The 21,055-nt window shown below is 44.9% G+C and overlaps 1 protein-coding gene across 3 annotated transcripts in view; it reads left to right on the top strand.

The window, feature by feature from the left end:
* jade2 (jade family PHD finger 2) overlaps window positions 1-21,055 on the top strand; it is a 216,362-nt gene that overhangs the window by 54,421 nt on the left and 140,886 nt on the right. The window lies entirely within an intron of this gene.

The raw sequence follows: 21,055 nt of genomic DNA, 5'->3' as shown, positions 1-21,055 counted from the left end.
AGACGACTGTATATAATTAAATTCAGAGGAGAGAGGGCAAGGGCAGCAAGGATGCATATTTAAATCACTGAGGATGAGTCATTGACCAACAGTAAGATAGATACAGAATCCATCTGGATTGAGTTAAAAGATAAGAAGGGATCCATCACCCTAATAGTGGTATACTATAGACCACCAATTATTGGAAGGGAATTGGAAGAAATTTGTAGGCAAATCTCCGAGGTGAGTAGCAGACATAGAATAATAATCATTGGAGATATCAACTACCCCCAAATAAACTGTCAGGAAGAAGTCGCGAAAGGAGAAAAGGGAATTGAGTTTTTACACTGTATACAGAACTCCTTTCTCACTCATATGTAAAGCGTCCAACAAGAAAATAATCACTGCTGGATCTTGTAATGGGTAATGAACCAGAACAGATAGGAGAAGTAAGAGTAGGAGAATATCTTAGTAATAGTGATCACAACATCGTACGGTTCAAGATTAGGATTGAGAGTGACATAAGGAGGACAAAGATTGGAGAAGAGAAAATTATGAGGAAATGAGGGTGGAATTAAAGAACGTGAACTGAGAAAACATCTTGAAAAACAAAGACAGAAAAACAGTGGGAAATCTTTAAACGGGTAATCAATAGAGTTCAAGAGAAATGTGTTCCACTAAAGACCAAAAACAAGCTAATTATGGGGCACCCTGGATGAATAAAGTACTAAAGGGAAAATTGAATCTAAAGAAAAAGACATACAAGAAGCAATGTCCCCTGTAATTTTGTTTGGTGTTGCGCGGCCCCATACCACGTCTGGGCGGTTTTTGGATTGAGAAGCCGGCTGCGCACATTTCCTGGAGCGCTACACCGCTCCACAGCTCAAAGGGAACATTGATAAGAAGTATTTAGATACTGAAGGAGAGGAGGACACAAGGGAATACGAAGAACTTAGGAGAGAAGGCAAAGAGAAATTACAAAATCAAATTATCAAGGAATATAAAAATAAATAATAGTGTTCTATAAACACATATATAATAAAAGGAAAATTAAAGTAGGGACAGGGCCACTGAAGGATGAACAAGATAAATTCACAGGTAATGACAGAGAAGTGGCAGAATTATTGAACAACTACTTTGCCTCAGTTTTTACTGAAGAAGATAATGCAATAGACACTTCACTAGAGGATGAGCTTAAAACAAATATTGATATAGTTGGGAGAAGGGAGGAGATAATTGACAAACTAGCAAAACTAAAAGAGGATAAAACCCCAGGTCCGGATGGTATGCACCCATGCATACTCAAGGAAACAAGGGAGGAGATAGCAAAGACACTAGTTTATATATACAAAAGTCCTGTAGAAGAGCGGGTAGTGTCAGAGGACTGGCGGACAGCTAATGTTGTTCCTATATACAAAAAGGGAGTTAGGACAAAACCTGGGAACTATAGACCAGTCCGCTTAATGTCAGTGATAGGAAAGATACTGGAACCTATAGTAAAAGAAGTGATAGAAGAGCATCTAGAGACAGGAAATGTAATAAAAAATAGTCAGTGTGCATTCTGAAAGGCTAAGTCATGTTTAACTGACCTGATAGAATTCTTTGAAGAGGTAACGGAAAGTGTAAACAAGGGCCATGCAGTAGATGTCATATACTTGAATTTTCAAAAGGTACCACACGGTAGGCTCATGGCAAAGGTTAGGGCATGTGCTGACAGGGGACAATTAGCTGAATGGATAGCAAATTGGCTTAAAAATAGAAAGCAGAGAGTAGGGGTAAAGGGTAATTATTCAGATTCGAGGATTGTAGAAAGCGGTGTTCCACAAGGACCAGTGCTGGGACCACTGTTATTCATAATTTACATTAATGATTTGGACTTGAGAATAAGTAACTCAATATCAAAATTTACAGATGCTACAAAACTGGGGGTATAGCCAACACTGAGAAAGAATGCAACATAATACAAGAAGACGTTAGAAAACTTGAAGACTGGGCAGTTAGACCAGTGGCAAATGAACTTTAGCATAGATAAATGTGAGGTGATGTACTTTGGAAGGAAAAACAGAAACATCACCTACACCTTAGAAAATAAGAAATGGAATGGGGTAGAAAAGCAAAGGGACTTAGGGATACAGGTGAACAAATCATTAAAAGCAGCATCACAGGTCATTCACGGGATGTGGGTGTCACTGGCAAGGCCAGCATTTATTGCCCATCCCTAATTGCCCTTGAGAAGTTGGTGAGCCACCTTCTTGAATAGGTGGCTTGCTAGGCCATTTCAAAGTCAACCACATTGCTGTGGGTCTGGAGTCACATATAGGCCAGACCGGGTAAGGGCGGCAGATTTCCTTCCCTAAAGGACATTAGTGAACCAGATGGGTTTTTACGACAATCCGATAGTTTCATGTTTACCTTTACTGATACTAGCTGTTTATTCCAGATTTATTTAATTAACTAAATTTAAATTCCCATGGTGGAGATTTGAACTCATGTCTCCAGATCATTAATCCAGGCCTCTGGATTACTAGCCCAGTGACATTACCACTACGCTAACGTACCCCCATTCTGTAGATGAATCTTTACTAACCTACACCTGACCCGTGAGCACTCAATGCTGACGATTCCATTGAGATACCATTGGTGTCACTAACTGAAAAAAAATTAAATTGAAGTACATATTTAAATTCCTTGAGCATTGTCTTTGGAACTTTTTCATCTCTGGTTAAATTTAGAAAACAATTGATCCCTGCATGGATACAAATATATAACTTGGACCATCTCTGCAAACACAGGTGTCATGAGCATAACCACCAGGCATTCTGCTGCTTTCATTTCTACTTGATAAGAGTGGCACTATGCCTGTAGTTTATTTCTCCATAGCACTGAAGTTTGCTTCAACCAGAATTCAAACATTTCCCAAGAGAGAATTCCATCTGTTGCTCTATTCCAGAAAAGGAGAGATTTCCTTTGTGCACTAGGTGTAGGAAAATCATATACATGCTTATAAAGAACAAATAATTGGACTTCTTGGGACATTACTCATTGGAACTACATCAGTTGGAGGACATCTGCAGCCAATTTTTCGAATGTTTTTTTTAAACTTTGCTTGATGGAAACAGATATTTGAATGGATGGAGGCCAAAAATGTTTAAAGAAGACTCGCACCTCTGTGACAGTATTGCCCTGCTTGGGAACTTTCAATTGATTTACTATATGGGGAAGTGCAATGATGATCTGTCTGCCTCCTGAGGAGATGGGGGGAAGTGTTAGAAAGCTACGCGAATCAGTGAAACGGGATGCTGAAGAAAGTTCTGAATTGGTTTGTTGAGTGTTAGGGTGTTCTGAAGTACAGTACTGTGCTGGAAAGTTGGGATTTACTTTTCTGGGAATTAGTGGGAAGATGTGAAGACAGTGCTGGGAGACACCAATAGGTTCTATTCCAAAAAGATGCTGGTGTAGGGAGGGTTGGGGCAGGGGAATATGCTCCTCTTAGTCCCCAAGCAATCCTTCCAAAGAATAAAAAATGTTACTTACTGTACCTTGGCCTCTTCTGGCCACTCTCCTGCATCCTGCCAGGTTCCTCTGATGGGTTTGACACTGCGTGGGCCTCCTCAGTCTTTGTTAAAATCACGTCACAGCGCCAATGATGTAATCAGGCAACCACACTTAGCTTTAAATTAGGCTCTCGCCTGCTTAGAGCGGGAGCCTGGGACGACTTTAAAGTCAGCAAAGGTAAAATGCCGTCGGGTGGGAACAGTGCGATCTCTGGCCGGTAAGTGGACTGGGGCGAATTTAACTTGACCCCACTGTGTTTGAAGTGACTGTTGGTCATTGTGCTGGGAGACTCTGTGAAACTGTAAGCCACTGTTTTCAGGGTTGCTGTGAAGCTGTGTGAACTGTTGTATTCGGAATCACTATGAAGTTCCACAAACAACTGTGACGCTCCATCACTAATTATGTTGGGAGTCACTATGAAGCTCTGTGTGTTATATTGGAGCCACTGCAGAGCTTGTGAGTCGCTGTGTTTGGAGTTGCTATGTTAAGTTCAGATGAAGAAGCTTCTCCCCATTTGATCTCATCCTAGAATACCAACTCCTACCAGCATTCCATTGCATCATATGTTTGTTTCTTCAAAGTCCAGTGTCCTGGCTTCACCACCCCTCCTGGGGCAACTTGTCCCAACTGTTAATCACTGTCTGTGTTCCTGAAGTTTGTCCTACCGTCCTGAGCCGCCTGTGCCGTCTTGTCCTGTTCCTGTGGTTTATCTGAGAGCTTTGCTGTATGAGGTTTGAATTTCTCTGCCCAGTTTAGGAGCATCGACAAGCAAAAGACCCAGAGGTTGAAACTCTACCTGTCGGTAGATTTATCGAAAAAGCTGGTGACTTTTTCGCTAAAATTATTGAGAGGGAAATTCATCCACCCTGAGCAGTAGATCAGACCCTGGGCACCTGTCATAAAGAGCCTGAAGTTCATTTTGGAATGAGTCACATGCAGTAGATTATTGCAAGTCACTTGGAAGGACTTTGTTGATCTGCAAGTGAGGTTTTTCACACTGTTAACAAGTCTGCTGCTACTCACTGTTTGGACTTGCACATAAAGAACGACCACTGGGGCGAACAGCTGAAAGATTGCTGACACCAGTATAATCATACGGCATCGTTAGTCACTGCCTTCAGCAGCAATTGGGTGGGGAATGAGAAAACTGGAAAACAGCAATATCTACATAACAAATTTTGAATTAAACAAAGCACGGGATGCCCTTCTGATTGTTTTTGAGAGATATGTAAACAATTTGCTTAACACGGGCCTGGAAATTTCTTCTAAGCAGTGAAATGCACATTGTAGGGGCACTGGGAAGAGTAGTTGTTTGTTCATTGGCATGGGGGTGGGGGGGGGAGAGGTGGAAACTATCCACCAGAATATAATAATAAAATACAATAAGGAGACTATTGTTTCACAACCAAAGTCTACATTTAAATCTGACTCCGAGCAGTTGGATGAAAGACTCATTTGGGACAGTCTCTACCCAATTTCTAGTGAGCGTGGGCACACATCACAAACTATATACAGATCAGCACTAATTTAGCAATCTCACTCGTTCAGGTAAGGAGGACACAAGGATGGTGTGAGAATTTGAAATGTTACACGGTGCAGTAGCAAATGCTCTTCTGATTGGCCTTGAGGCACAGCGTTGGGCAGAGTAGAATTTCACTTTCAATGTTTTCCTTGACCTAAGAGTGTTTGGTGCTGGCACTGAACGTCAGAAGTGTGTCATTCCTCAGTGCTTACACGCTTGCCTTCAGGAACACAAGAATTCAGGGATTAATGTGGGAAAAATTGGGCTCTGTAGCGCCCATTTTTTAAAGTGCTTTGCGGCCCCCAACACTCGAAAATGGCGTCCGAGATGTATGCGCACACTTCTGATGGGAAGCACGCCAGACGCAATCTTGGTAAAGGGGTTTGCGCGCGCACCTAACAACCGCCGGCAGCATGCAGAGCAGGCAGATTATGACATCAATCAGTGTGCATTGCTGATTTGACGCCAGCGCTGCCATTTTCGAATGCCACGCTCCAGCTTACGCCCTGTCTTAACCTCGCACAGCTGAACACGACGTTAAACGAAATGAAGGACCCCCCACCAGCACTACTTAAAGGGATCATGAACTACTTACAGGTTAGTTGCTGGATTATTTCTTCTGGCTGCTGGTGCAATTGTATGTGTTTTTGGAGCTTTCCTATACTTGCCTAAAGTTTAGTGTACAGGGAGTGGTCTGGTTGGTGCTGAAGTACTTTTTTGTTAATTTAAACGCTTGTGCTGAAACAAGCTGCTTCCAGAAACGGGTGGCCTGCTAGGGCTTCCGCTTGGAATTGAGCATGACTGGGAGAATGAAGAGAGGCCACTCAGAGCAGGACAAGCTGCTAGAAGAGGGAGGAGGAGGAATGGGAGAAGGGCTCTCAACAGGAGGCCATATCCACCAAGGGTCTTTAGGATCAATTCTCTTACCTCAGTTTCAGCGAGGACCAATGCTTGTGACATCTTCGCTTCAAGGTCCTGACTGAAATCTGCCAACTGCTGCAGCCACAACTGCAACCTCAAAGCAGGGCAAGGACAGCATTGCCTGTGGCTGTCAAGGTGACTGTGGCTCTTAACTTTTATACATCCGACTCCTTCCAGGTTGCTGCTGGAGATATAAGCAACATCTCGCAGTTTGCAGTACACTGCTGCATAAGGGAGGCCTCATTCTCTTTTGTTAGAGACAAGAAGGCAAGTGAGCATGAGGGTTTGCACGAATTGCAAGCTTCCCCCATGGTGCAAGGTGCCATTGACTGCACGCACATTGCCTTGTGTGCGCCTCATCTGAACTCGGCCGTTTTCATGAACCGAAAGGGATACCACTCCATCAATGTGCAGCTGGTGTGCGACCACAGGCAGCTCGCCATGCAGGTGAATGCCCAATATTTTGGCAGTAGTCACGTTTCCTTCATTCTACGGCAGCCCTCTGTGCCACCTGTGTTTGAACCACCATGGCAAGTCAAAGGCTGGTTACTGGGCGACAAGGGTTATCCAGTCATGACATGGCTCATGACGCCCATCCGGAACCCATATGCTGCGCATCTCGGATGCCATTTTCATGTGTTAGGAGGCCATGAAGGCCTTAAATAACAGGCCTACAATGAGAGCCATGCTGCCACAATGAACATTAAAGAACACACCATCGCCGTCCTCAAGCAACGGTTCCACTGCCTGGACCGCTCTGGAGAAGCCCTGCAGTACTCAGCTGAGCGGGTATCAAGATTTGTGGTAGTATGCTGTATGCTGCACAACCTGGCCATTATGAGGGAACAGCCCTTGCCACCACCTATCAGACGAGCATGGGACAAAGAGGAGAAACTGGAGGAGGAGGAAGTGGAAGAAAAGGAAAAGGAAGGGAGGCTACAACGTAGACAGCCCCTTTCTGCCCAGGTTCTAGATGATGAAATAATTAATGAGCAATACGAGCAACCTCAACCACACCTCCCCATTCACCAACAGTCCCACGCTCCTTACATTTCCTCTATCACTAACATCTTCCTCTTTCCGACAACACAAAAATAAAAACCACCAGAAAATGCACATTCTAATCCAATTTTATAAATTCAATCATGACATCATGCATACAAAAATAAAAGAATCACCCTGGTGCATTTCCTCAATGCCTGTCTTCCGTGTGCCTTTGCCTCTCCTAGTGCTCCTACAAGGTGCTTCTCCAGTGGCTGCAGCATGGATGGTGGAAGGTTGTTGACCTCCAATTCAGGAGGTCTTGCAGAAGGACTTGGAGGCAACCTCAAGCAGCTCTGGACCCAGAAGGAATGGCATTAGACTGCTCCATGTCGGCCTGTAGCAGTCTGGGCTGTTTGGCTGAGAACCAACAGCAAGGTCACTGGCAGAGTGGATGGGGTGGGAGCAGGAATGCTGTCATACCGAGAGAGGAAAGCAGGTTCCCCCCTCATGGAGCCACTGCCACTCTCCGGAGCGGTTCCTCATCAGTCCTGCTGATCTGTTGGAGAGCAGATTGATGGACAGCTGTGACGCCCTGGAAGCCCCTTTGAACATTGGTATCCAGAGCCGTGATGGCAGCAGTCTAAGCTTCCACTGCAGTACTCAGACCTTTGATGGAAGCTGTTTGTGCTGCAGTGAAAGCTGTGACATTGGCCATCAGATAAGAACATAAGAAATAGGAGCAGGAGTAGGCCAATCGGCCCCTCGAGCCTGCTCCACCATTCAATAAGATCATGGCTGATCTGATCCTAACCTCAAATCTTCTATCACTCTCCATCCCACCCGAACCCATGTGATCTCCCGGGAGAGGCGAAAAACCAGATAAAAACCCAATGGCCAATTTGGGAGAAAAAATCTGGGAAATTCCTCTCCGACCCATCTAGGCGATTGAAACTCTTCCAGGAGATCACTCTGTCCCTATATTTTCTACAGTACTTACCTTCTGTAAAGGCGATCTCCACCCCAGCCAGGAACAGGAATAAAACCATCTCCTGAAATCTAACACAGAATTAGAACACAAGAAGTAGGAGCAGAACCAGGCTACACGGCCCCTGGGCCCGCTCCACTACCCACAGGACCATGACCATTCCGAACCTAGACTCATGTCCAATTTCCTGCCCGCTCCCCGTAATCCTAAATTCCCTTTACTTCTGGGAAACTATCTATTTCTGTTTTAAATTTATTTAATGATGTAGCTTCCACAGCTTTCTGGGGCAGCAAATTCCACAAACCTACCACCCTCTGAGTGAAGAAGTTTCTCCTCATCTCAGTTTTGAAAGAGCAGCCCCTTATTCTAAGATTATGCCCCCTCATTCTAGTTTCACCCATCATTGGGAACATCCTCACCGCATCCACCCGATCAAGCCCCTTCACAATCTTATATGTTTCAATAAGATCGCCTCTCATTCTTCTGAACTCCAATGAGTAGAGTCCCAATCTACTCAACCACTCCTCATATGTCCACCCCCTCATCCCCGGGATTAACCGAGTGAACCTTCTTTGTACTGACTCGAGAGCAAGTATGTCTTTTCTTAAATATGGACACCAAAACTGTATGCAGTATTCCAGGTGCGGTCTCACCAATACCTTGTATAACTGCAGCAATACCTCCCTGTTTTTATATTCTATCCCCCTAGCAATAAAAGCCAACATTCCATTGGCCTTCTTGATCACTTGCTGCACCTGCATACTAACTTTTTGAGTTTCGTGCCCCAGGACCCCTGGATCCCTTTGTACTTCAGTACTTTCCAGTTTCTTGCCATTAAGATAATAACTTGCTCTATGATTTTTCCTGCCGAAGTGCATAACCTCACACTTTCCAGTATTGTATTCCATCTGCCAAATCTCTGCCCACTTACTTAGCCTGTCTATGTCACTTTGCAGGTTATTTATGTCCTCCTCACTCACTACTTTCCCTCCCATCTTTGTATCATCTGCAAACTTTGATATGTTACACTCGGTCCCCTCCTCCAAATCGTTAATATAGATTGTAAAGAGTTGGGGACCCAGCACTGACCCCTGCGGAACACCACTAGTTACTGATTGCCAGTCTGAGAATGAACCATTTATCCCAACTCTCTGCTTTCTGTTAGAGAGCCAATTCTCCACCCACGCCAGAATATTACCCGCAATCCCGTGATATTTTATCTTGAGCAATAATCTTTTGTGTGGCACCTTGTCAAATGCCTTTTGGAAGTCTAAATACACTACGTCCACTGGTTCTCCTTTATCCACCCTGTATGTTACTGTCTCAAAGAACTCAAGCAAATTTGTCAAACATGACTTCCCCTTCATGAAACCATGCTGAGTTTGTCCTATTAAATTATGCTTATCCAAATGTCCCGTTACTGTCTCCTTAATAATGGACTCTAACATTTTACCAACCACAGATGTTAGGCTAACAGGTCTATATTTTCCAGCCTTCTGTCTACTACCCTTTTTAAATAAGGGTGTTACATCAGCAGTTTTCCAATCTGCCGAGACCTTTGCTGAGTCCAGGGAGTTTTGGAAAATTATTACCAATGCATCCACAATCCCTACCGCCACTTCCCTCAAGACCCTAGGATGTAAGCCATCAGGTCCAGGGGATTTATCCGGCTTAAGTCCCATTATTTTACCAAGTACCACTTCCTTAGTGATTTTAATCGTATTTAGCTCCTCTCCCCCTAGAGCCCCCTGTTTGTCCAGTGTTGGGATATTCTTAGTGTCCTCTACTGTAAAGACTGATACAAAATATTTGTTCAGCGTTTTTGCCATCTCCATATTTCCCACCATTAATTTCCCGGTCTCATCCTCTAAGGGACCAACATTTACTTTAGCCATCCTTTTTCTTTTTATATAACTATAGAAACTTTTGCTATCCATTTTTATATTTTTTGCTAATTTACTTTCATAATCTATCTTCCCTTTCTTAATCAATCTTTTAGTTATTTTTTGCTGTCTTTTAAAGACTTCCCAATCTTCCATCCTCCCACTAGATTTGGCTACCTTGTATGCCCTTGTTTTTAGTCGGATACTATCCTTAATTACTTTACTTAGCCACGGATGGCTATCTTTCCTTTTACACCCTTTTTTCCTCAGTGGAATATATATTTTTTGGAAGTTGTAAAATAACTCCTTAAATGTACACCACTGATCATGTACCGTCTTACCCTTTAATCTATTTTCCCAGTCCACTCTAATCAATTCCGCTCTCATACCTTCATAGTCTCCTTTATTCAAGCTCAGCACGCTTGTTTGAGATCCAACCTTCTCACCCTCTACTTGAATATGGAATTCAACCATGTTATGGTCACTCATTCCAAGGGGATCCTTTACTAGGACATTTTTAATTAATCCTGTCTCATTACACAGGACCAAATCTAAGGTTGTTTGCCCCCTGGTCGGTTCAGTTACATACTGCTCAAGAAACCCATCCCTAATACACTTAAATGAACTCATCCTCAAGGCTGCTCTGCCCAATTTGATTTGTCCAGTTAATATGATAGTTAAAATCCCCCATAATTATAGCTGTTCCCTTATTACAAGCCTCAACTATTTCCTGATTGATACTCCGTCCAACAGAGTTGCAACTGTTCGGAGGCCTATAGACTACGCCCACTGGTGTTTTTTTCCCCTTATTATTCCTTATCTCTACCCAAACTGTTTCACTATCCTGCTCCTTTGACCCAATATCATTTCTCTGTATTATAGTGATTCCTTCCTTTATTAACATAGCCACCCTACCTCCCCTCCCTTCCTGCCTGTCCTTCCTGATTGTTAAATAACCTGGTATGTTTAATTCCCAGTCATGGTCACCCTGCAGCCATGTTTCTGTAATGGCCACAAGATCATACCCATATGTAGTTATTTGTGCCGTTAACTCATTCATTTTGTTACGAATGCTACGTGCATTCAGATAAAGAACTTTCAAATATGTTTTGTGACACTTAGTTCCTGTTTTTTCCTCTTTTACTACTTTACCTTTTACTCCATACCTTCTGTCCCTTCCTGACACGTTCTGTTTTTTAATTTCCCCACTGCTACCTAAGTCTATGACCTTCTCCGTTGTCATTTCTGTTATTTGCTCTCTAGAAACCTCCCCCCCACTAATTAGTTTAAAGCCCTCTCTACAGCCCTAGTTATATGATTCGCCAGGACTCTAGTCCCAGCACTGGCCAAGTGGAGTCCGTCCCAACGGAACAGCTCCCTCCTGCCCCAGTACTGGTGCCAGTGGCCCAAGAAGCAAAACCCATTTCTCCCACACCAGTCTTTGAGCCACGCATTTAACTCTTTAATTTTATTTATCCTAGCCAAATTCGCTCGTGGCTCAGGTAATAACCCAGAGATTATTACCCTTGAGGTTCTGTTTTTTAATTTGACCCCTAGCTGCTCATACTCCTTTAACAGAACCTTCTTCCTTGTCCTATCTACGTCGTTTGTACCAACATGGACCACGACAACTGGATCCTCCCCCTCCCACTCCAAGCTTCTTTCCAGCCCAGAAGAGATGTCCTTAACCCTGGCACCGGGCAGGCAACACAGCCTTCGTGACTCCCGCTCTTGACTGCAGAGAACCCTATCTATCCCCCTAATGATACTATCCCCTACCACTACAACATTTCTTTTTACTCCCTCCACTTGAATGGCCCCCTGTACCACGGTGCTGTGGCCAGGTTGCTCATCCTCCCTGCAGTCCCCACTCCTGCCCTTACAGGGAGTAAGAACCTCAATCCTGCTTGACAAGAGCAAGGGCTGCGGCTCCTTCAACATTACATCCTGGATCCCTGTACCTTCCTCACTCGTAGTCACACCGTCCTGTCCCTGACCACGGACTACATCTGCAGTAATTAATTTCATAGGTGTGACCACCTGCTGAAACATAGAGTCCAGGAACTTCTCCCCCTCCCTGATGTGTCGCAGTGTCTGAAGCTCGGTCTCAAGCTCTTTAACGTGGAGCTTGAGTTCCTCTAGCAGCAAACACTTATCGCAAATGTAATCACCGTGAGCCTCAATGGGGTCCACCAGCTCCCACATTTCGCAACAGTGACACATCACCTGTTCACCCATATCTGTGTAATTAATTAAATTTCTTATTATTAGTTATGAAGACCCTCTGCCCCGATATAGATGATAATATTACACCACTATTTAATAGGACTTACCAACTTAAAGGTATAGAAGAGAAGGAAGAGAACCTACCAACCAGCTGATCACCAACCTCCCTCGTGGAAGCTGTCTGGGGGACCTGTCTGGCTGAATTGTCTCACTGCTCCACGTCCGCAGTGTTGGATTAGCCTGAGAGAGGGAAGCAAAACAGAGCAACAAGCACCCCCTCATCTCCCACTTGCCCGAACTCTTGCCACTTACCAAACTCTACTTACACTCAATGCGACCGCACTCAGCGCTACCGCACTAAGCCCGCCCCTTTTTATACCCGGATTCTACTTCCGGTTTCAACTACCCAACAGCTTAATTTACTCTAAAAAATTAAACTTACTTCAAATAATTCACTTTTTTACTCACTAAAATTCAGTAAATGCACTTAAAAGACTTTTTCTGCCACTTACCAAAGTCCGCTTAAACTTAATGCGATTGCACTCCTGATTGCATCATGGTGGATTCCACAGGTGTGCTGATGGAGATGACCACCCGTTCCATGTTGGACAGGATGGGCTCCAAGGTCTGCAAAGCCCTGCGCCAAGTTGGTGCTCGACTCCTCCGTGCTCCTTGACATCGAGTGCAGGCTTTCTGGCAGGCTTTCCCGTGCACCAAGCATTTGGTTATGTACACCCATCAGCCTTCTGCTGTAGCCTGGCCCATTAAGGTCCTCATCTGAGTCCCCTGCAGCAGAACTAGTGTGCAAACTGCGCTATCCTTTCTGCTGCCCTGGCTTCTGCGCACTTGTGCCCGGTGTCTCACCACGTGCCGATCTCATTTATCCGCCTCTAAAATACATGCAATGTCAGTATCTGAGCTGGTAGCTGCGATTGTAAGATTGTGTGACGGTGTCTCTTCATCTTCACTGTCTTCTTCCTCTTCCTCCACTGACTGGGAAGATTCTAGTTCTTGGGTATCTGAAATGAAAAAGGGACAAGCGATGGGTTGTGGTGAGGGGAGAGGAGAAAGTAAGAAGTGTGTGTTTACACCATCTGCAGCTTCTAAGTCAGAAGAGATTGATGGATGAGGGAGAAGTGGGATGAGAGAAGGAGGATTAGGTACGCAGATACCCTCATCGTCGATCGCTTCAGATCTGCCAATGGCCCCGGCCTCAGTGATGCCCCTTCCCATGATAACCAGCAGTGTCTCCTCCATGGAGATTAAAGCATGCAGGCGCACTTGTCCTCCTCCAGTTTGTTGCTGCTGCCTGCTGTTATGCACCACCTTCTCCTGCAAGAAAGAGGGAAGTGTGTCAGTGAGTGTCCTGCAATATGTTTGGATGATGTGGCTGTATTGGTTGAATGGTTGCCAGTGTGTGTGAGCTGTGAGTTGTGGGTGCGAGGCTTGTAACAGTGCTAAGTGTGTGAGGGTGAGGTAAAGCATATGAATTGAAGGCTTGAATACTGGTTGATAGCAATTGCTGGTAGGTAGGTGATAGGGTGTGGTGAATTGAGCAGTGGATGAGGCTAGTGGTGCAGTTGGTGGGATATGCCATTTGAAGATGAACTCACTCACCTTGACAACTCGTGTGAGATCGTTAACTTCTTCTTGCTCCAAGAACAAGGATGCAGTGCAACACTCCTGGCAATGACCTCCGCCGCTACTTGTTCCTCCTGCCTCCTGAGGATCTGTCTGCAGGGCCTCCTGCCCCGCTGCAGACACAGGACGTCTCTCCTTCTTTCCACCTCTTACACCAAGACTTTCAGTGCACACTCTCTCGCATGTTCAGCCATTGCTCTAAGTATCAGCACAGACTGAGTTTTCACCAGACTCCTACCACTTCTTGCAGTCACAATGCACCTCCCATTTAAGAGGTGCAGGCTGCCTTTAAGTAGCGCTAGCCACTCGCGATATCGAGCCCTCCTCTGATGCGTGCAGCCAATGAACAACGCATGGAGCGCTGGCTGCACACAGCAATCATGTAAAGCAGCAGGCAGCACAAAGTTACCGTGCTGCCTGCAACGCCATGAATGGGCGCAGGTTAGTCGCGCACTGCCACCCCCATGCCCATTTTTGGGGGTTAGCCAATTTCTCCCCATTGAATGCATTAGCAGACGGGACTAATTGAGCTGATTTATGTCAGCAGAATCTGACACGCTGAAATAAAATAAATGACTATCAGCATGAAACACTGACTGTTGACATGCTTGCTGTTTCTCCCTAATTAGGAAGTATCCTGTGCTGTTACATTGGATAACTTTTGTGAGATAGCTCATAGGCCTGGAAAGTTTGATGAGAACTTAATTTGCTAATGGATTCATCCAATTGGACGGTTATATCTTTCAACTCCACATTTGTTGAATTCTGATCTATGCACCACATTGTGCATTGAGTTCAGCCTATACACTTAGCTTCCACCCTCTATGACAATGATTAGAAAAAATGCTGTGAGTCATTGTTGAATCCTATAGAAACATAGAAGATAGGAGCAGGAGTAGGCCATTCGGCCCCTCGAGCCTGTTCCGCCATTTAATGAGATCATAGCTGATCATCCAAATTCAGTATAATAGCAAAATACTGCGGATGCTGGAAATCTGAAATAACAGAAAATGCTGGAAATACTCAGCAGTTCTGATGAAGGGTCCCAGACCTGAAACGTTAACTCTGTTTCTCTCTCCATGGATGCTGCCTGGCCTGCTGAGTATTTCCAGCATTTTCTGTTGTTAATCCAAATTCAGTACCCTGTCCCTGCTTTCTCCCCATATCCCTTGATTTCTTTAGCCTTAAGAAATATATTTAACTCCTTCTTGAATATATTTAATGAATTGGCCTCAACTGCCTTGTGTGGTAGAGAATTTCATAGGTTCACCACAATGAAGAAATTCCTCCTCATCTCTGTCCTAAATGGCTTACCCCTTATCTTTAGACTGTGACCCCTGGTTCTGGACTCCCCCGCCATCGGGAACATCCTTCCTGCATCTAGTCTGTCTAGTCCTGTTAGAATTTTATAAGTTTCAATGGAGTTTGTCAGATGTTTGCTTATCAAAAATTAATCACATATTTCCCCAACCAAACCTTTTACATTAAAAAAAATATGGAAAGTTACACATTGTGATATACCTATTTTGCCTAAGTGCTGGATTGGGCAGAACTGTGATATGAATCAGAATATAATAATAGAACACAATAGGGAGACTTGTCAGTGAAAAGATTCTGTTAAAGTAATCCAAACTCCCAGAAAGAGGAAGTGGACTGTCCATTTAGTTACCCTGGTGGTACAGCAGGTTAGCCTTTACTGCTGGAGCCTAGATTCAAATTCAACCCAGACTGACAGGACTCTGTTGTCTGCAGGGGCCCTTTCCAAAATGAATTTAAACAGTTCCAACCAAATTCCCAATGAATTCTTTGTGATGATACAGTGTTCTTCACAATTGTAGCTAACATTTAACACGTTGGGCAGCATCATTTTCATTGAACAGGTCCAGGGAAATCAGTAGGTAAGATGTTTTCCTTACAAAAGAATTAGTTTGAGTAAGAACTGCAGGATTATAAATGGACTCTTTTTTAGTTTTCTTTGGGATTTCTTTGTTAGGATTATTTCACTGGTGTTTTAGTGTGTATGTCTGTGTATCTTGCCCAACAAATCAAAGCAAGAGCAGCGGGTTGTAGGATGCAAGTCCTTTAATTCATGGATGCCATTCGTGGTCTGCAAATTGTTTGTAAGAGGTTCACCCTCCTTCCTTACTATGAAATGTTTGATTATTTCACAAAGGGAGGTTAGGAGCTCCGGGAAAATCAGGCCAAGCGGCAGACCACATTCTTCAAATGCCAGATGTGTTTCCTAAATGACATGGTGGTCTTTAAGGTGACATCCAAAAAACGATATGCTAATTCTGTTCCACTTCATTTTGTTGTGAGCATCAGTGCATATACACGTGGAGCCGTGTCTCTTTTGTGGTAAGCTGCAAAGGAAGGCTTCAAAATGGAACTAACCATGTACAGAAGCGTTGCCAACTTGTTCTTGCTGAACTTAGGTTCTAGGTGCAATGCGATCATTTTCTATTAAGATGGTATGGTGGGAACTATTATTTCATATAAATTATATAAATAGGTGAAGCTCATCGCTTCACCACACTGCAAGTGACCAATTGCAGCCATGGATTGAGTGGAGGTCAGATGTTTCTCCACAGGAGGGAGGGAAGGATCTGAATGGTGAGCCATCCCCCCCGCCCCCGCCCCCACTGGCTTCTTTTGTGCACCTTCTTGCAGCCAGCTGTAGAGCGGCATTGGCTAAGGTTTGAAGCAGGCCAGAAGTTGAGTGCCATTGGGAGACTCAACGGAGGGGGAAGTGCTAATAAAGAAAACTATAGAACAAAATGTCCTGAAGTGAAATTTGTCTTGCTAGGTAGTCACTGTAGCTCCTTGCCTGAATTATTAACAAGCTGCCCTTGTGACTCAGGGAAAAGAGAAGGTAGAATTCCAACTCTTGGCAACTAGATTTTGTATTCACTGGAAAACAAGGCTCCCATTCAGATAGGAAATGTGAGCCCTTAAGGTTCAATCTGATTGTTACTCCTATATATACATCATGACATTTTGGGATACATTGAGATCAACTTGGCAGATTCAGAGTTCTGATACACAGTTTGATAAATCCTTCAATTGGAATATGTTTGGGATTCTCTTGGCATCCTGAAGCCAAGTATGCAGAATTTTCAATGGCACCAGTAGCATGTGGCTTCGTTCTAAAAACTACAAACCTGGCAGCATGCTGGCACAGCACTTGGGTGCTCTGGCCCCTCTGCACACTTGTGACTATGCTCATGGTGACTGTATCTTCCTGATATTGACCATGCCATTCTGGGGGATGGAGTGAATAGAAGCAAATGACTTCACAGGGAGGAAAAGTTGGGGAGAAGGAGAGAATGCTCTTTTCCACAGGTTGCTATCATGCACCTGCTAACAAAATCAGTGCTGAGAGAGACTTATAAGCAGGTCACTTGGCCACATCTCAAGTCAAAGAACTCCAATTTCCAGGTTGCTCAGTATTTAACTGTCATTAACAGAAGATTTACAACTATGTATCTCTAACAAAGAGAAGCTAAAACTTAGTGGAGAAGTCATTTTCTTCATTGCATTATTCTGCTTTTGCTTACTGTTCTCAACTACTTCTTGATCCTCCAGTCAGAATACTCTGTGCTCACGGACTTAGGCCACAACATACTGTATTTGTGTTGCTGCATTAATAATGGAGTTTTAATTCCTGCGTGTCAGCTCCATCCTGCGATATCCCTTATTAAACTAGATGCTACTATTGGTGTGGGGGTGTTACACAGGAACAGTGAGTCTGCAAGTGACATTACTTACCCACAGTCCTTGGCAGCAAAAATATATCATGGCAACGGCAACCCAGGTGGCCTAAATAAATGAGCACAGAGCGCTGCAACTAGAAAAATAAGAAACAGCTGACAAGCATTCAAATAATTAAGTGGAAAGACGGATAATAATATGATAATAGGAATGACTTCATTGCTGGGTTTAATTTTTGAATTTTCAGTTTTCAAACTGAACTCTCAGTTATTGTGAAAGCTCATTTGACGTTCTGTACGAACTCTATTGGATGGAACAGCTGGATTTATTATTGTTGATTTGTCTGTTTGAAAGCCCCTGAGCTGCACAAACAGCTTTGATACAGAAAGGAGCAGGAGGTCAGAGGATTTCTTTTCCATTTCTAGCCTTCTATCCAGGGACCATAGTTTACTCTAGAGAAAACAAAGTCCTACTTCAGACACACAATTCTCATGTACTAAACCATTTCCAGTTGTATAGAATTCTCAATACAAGGATCGCTTTCCTCCCCCACCCCAAATTTGCTCCCCCCCTTTCCTGAAGGCGCTGGCAATCCTCTGGTACCCTGCATAAGGGGCCTTTTTTCATGCATGAACCTAGACAGAAACTTTTGGTTGGTTATTCGATTGCGAAGGCATCATACATGAACCAGATTCTGCCGTTTTCCAACATTCACGTACCTGCAGCGTCATCGCAGGAGTAGAAACCTTGGCTTTTCCCCCCCCCTATGTATTCTGTGGACACTGATGGGACTGCCACTGAGGCCATTTAAAGTGCCACTGCTGTTGCGCTGGCTTATGTCACTGGCTTGTGTCAGCCGTGGGTAGCACTCTCGCCTCTGAGTCAGAGGTCCCACTCCAGTGTCTTGAGCAGACACTCCAGTGTAGTACTGAGGGAGTGCTGCACTGTGGGAAGTGCCGTCTTTCGGATGAGATGTTAAACCGAGGCCTTGTTTGCTCTCTCAGGTGGATGTAAAAGATCCCATGGTACTAGTTCAAAGAAGAGCAGAGGAGTTCTCCCTGGTGTTCTGGCCAATATTTATCCCTCAATCAATATCACTGAAACAGATTACCTGGTCATTATCACATTGCTGTTTGTGGGAGCTTGCTGTGTGCAAATTGGCTGCCGGATTTCCTACATTATAACAGTGACTACACTTCAAAAGTACTTCATTGGCTTTAAAGCACTTTACAACGCCTGAGGTCCTGAAAGGCACTAGAGAAATGCAAGTCTTTTTACCTCAGCACAGACCAGCAATTGAACTTGTAATCCAAGATGGCTCCTGGGCTGGCAGCTCCTTTCTGAGCTGCTCTTCCTTTCAACCGTATCCTTGGTCATCTATTGCCGTCCTTTGCCCTTTCTTCCCCCAATCTCCTTTCTTCCATTGCTTAAGATACCCTGGCTCTGATAGTGAAGGCATTTCAACCCAAACTACAAGTTTAAAGCTACCCCTGCAGAGTCCACTGCCCATCCCCTGACCCTGTGTGTCTTTGTTCTCACTGAGCTCTTTCAACTGCTGAAACTTAACTTCCATCACCTGGATTCCTCTGCCAACAGGACTACGTCCAGTGACTTGTTCTACTGGTTTTTCAGCTTTGCTGGTCACTGGCTTGTGGTTTTACATTTTCTCCACCGCTTTGATCTACGGTGATCTCCAACTTGCGTCAGTTTCATCATCATCTTTCTGCACTGCTGCCAACTCTCACTCCTACGCAACAACCTCCATCCTCAAACTCTCTACCCTTCAAACAGCTTCTGGACTTCACTCCCCTGCTACAACTGTCTCTGAATTTGATCAGCGGTCCGTCGATGCTCTGTGCCGGCTCCATCCTGCTTACATCAGCATTGTCCCTCCAAGGGACCTCTGACTTTGACCCTTGTCTCCCTACTATTGTCTTCAACCTAGTCCCTGCTACCAGGAAATATGCATCCCATTAATTACTACATAACCAGGCCTATGTAACCTGAGCTTTTCCCATATCCATTCGTGTGCACATTTTGGCTGCCACTCCAGACCCGAGCCGTTCATTTTTTTCCCACTTTTTTCTCCCACTTTTCCTTTTCTCTCTCTCCCTCCCTGACCGCTCTCTCCTGTTGTCATGCCTCCTTTCATCTCTCCTCTCTTGGATACTCTGCCCTCCCAAATCCCTACCCCAATCCTTCATTACTCTTCAACCTTCCTACCCTCCTGCTGCCGTCCCAGGCTTGACTTCCTCTTAGATAAGCTTACAGCTTCCCTCTGTGCCTCTCTTGGCATCCTACGAAGGGCCCATCGAGGCACTCGTCGCGCCTCCTTACGAGCAGCAACCCCAACTGTCCCATCCTACTCTGTCACCGATCATCCCGCCAAGCGCGCCCACTGGGGGCAAATCTTGCCAATCTCCTCCCCATCCAACTCACCCCTCCCAGCACTGACCCTGTGGACGCTGGCAGTGGGGCAGCCATCACTGACCCTCTCCGCATCTCCCTCCAGAATGTTCATTCACTTGCAAACAAGGCCCTTGCCATCCATGAGCTTATCGTGGATGATTGCATTGACTTCATGGCCCTGACGGAAACTTGGTTGAGGGGTGATGACACCTTACCCTTAAATGAAGCCTCCCCGCCTGGCTATACCTTCCACCACTTGCCCTGCTCAGACCGCCGTGGTGGCGCTGTGGCTCTCATCCCCAAATCACACCTTGGTCTGTCCCCCTACCCCTCCGACACTTTCTCCTCCTTTGAGCATCTCACCTTATTCCACCCCTCTCACCTCGCATTTAAAATTCTCATTCTCTACCGCCCGCCCAAGTACCATAAAAATGTTGTTACTGAGATATCTTCACTGCTTTCCTCCTTCAGCCTCTGCACTGAGCAGCTTCTCATCCTCAGTGATTTCAACCTCCATCTCAATTCATCATGCTCTCTCTCCTCTGAGTGCTCTAGCCTCCTATCCTCCCTCAATGTCTCCCTGCATGTAAACTCCCCAATCCATATTCACGACCACCCCCTCAACCTTGCCATCTCTCGTGGCCTTGCTACTCCCATCGTGTCTTAAGGTCATCTCTGACCACTTCCTCGTATCGCTCTCCAACCACATCCCCCTTCCCCTCCCCCACCTCCCCAACCCTACTTCCTTCTGTGTCTGCCCCTGGAAAAAACTCTCTCCTAACTCTCTTACGAAATCCCAACTGTCCAGCCTTTGGCCTTCCATTCACCATGACATTTCTGCAGCTACCAATCTGCTCAACCACACCCTCACCACCACCTTTGATGCCCTAGTCCCTATTAAAACAATTACTCTCTCTCACCCTGGCCGTTCCACCTGGTACAGCCCTCATCTTCGCTCACTTAAGTCCAAGGGACGCAGACTTGAACGGATATGGCGGACAACTGATTTAGCCATTTACCGCCAGATCTGGCTGGACCACATAAAGCATTATTGGGTCCTGCTCTTGTCTGCCAAAATTGCTCACTATTCCAGAATCATTCTGGAATGCAAAGATAAACCCCGGCTTCTATCCTCCACTGCTAACCATCTTCTTAAACCCCTTTCCCCTGTCTCCTCCACCCTCACCTCCGACAACAAGTGTGAGGAGCTCATGGACTTCTTTGTCTCTAAGATTGAGA

Source organism: Somniosus microcephalus, chromosome 8 (assembly GCF_052327205.1).
Source record: "Somniosus microcephalus isolate GS21.2 chromosome 8, FLI_Smic_1.0, whole genome shotgun sequence".
Lineage (NCBI taxonomy): Eukaryota > Metazoa > Chordata > Chondrichthyes > Squaliformes > Somniosidae > Somniosus > Somniosus microcephalus.
The sequence above is the reverse complement of the archived record's forward strand: the minus strand, read 5'-3'. Positions and strand labels throughout refer to the sequence as shown.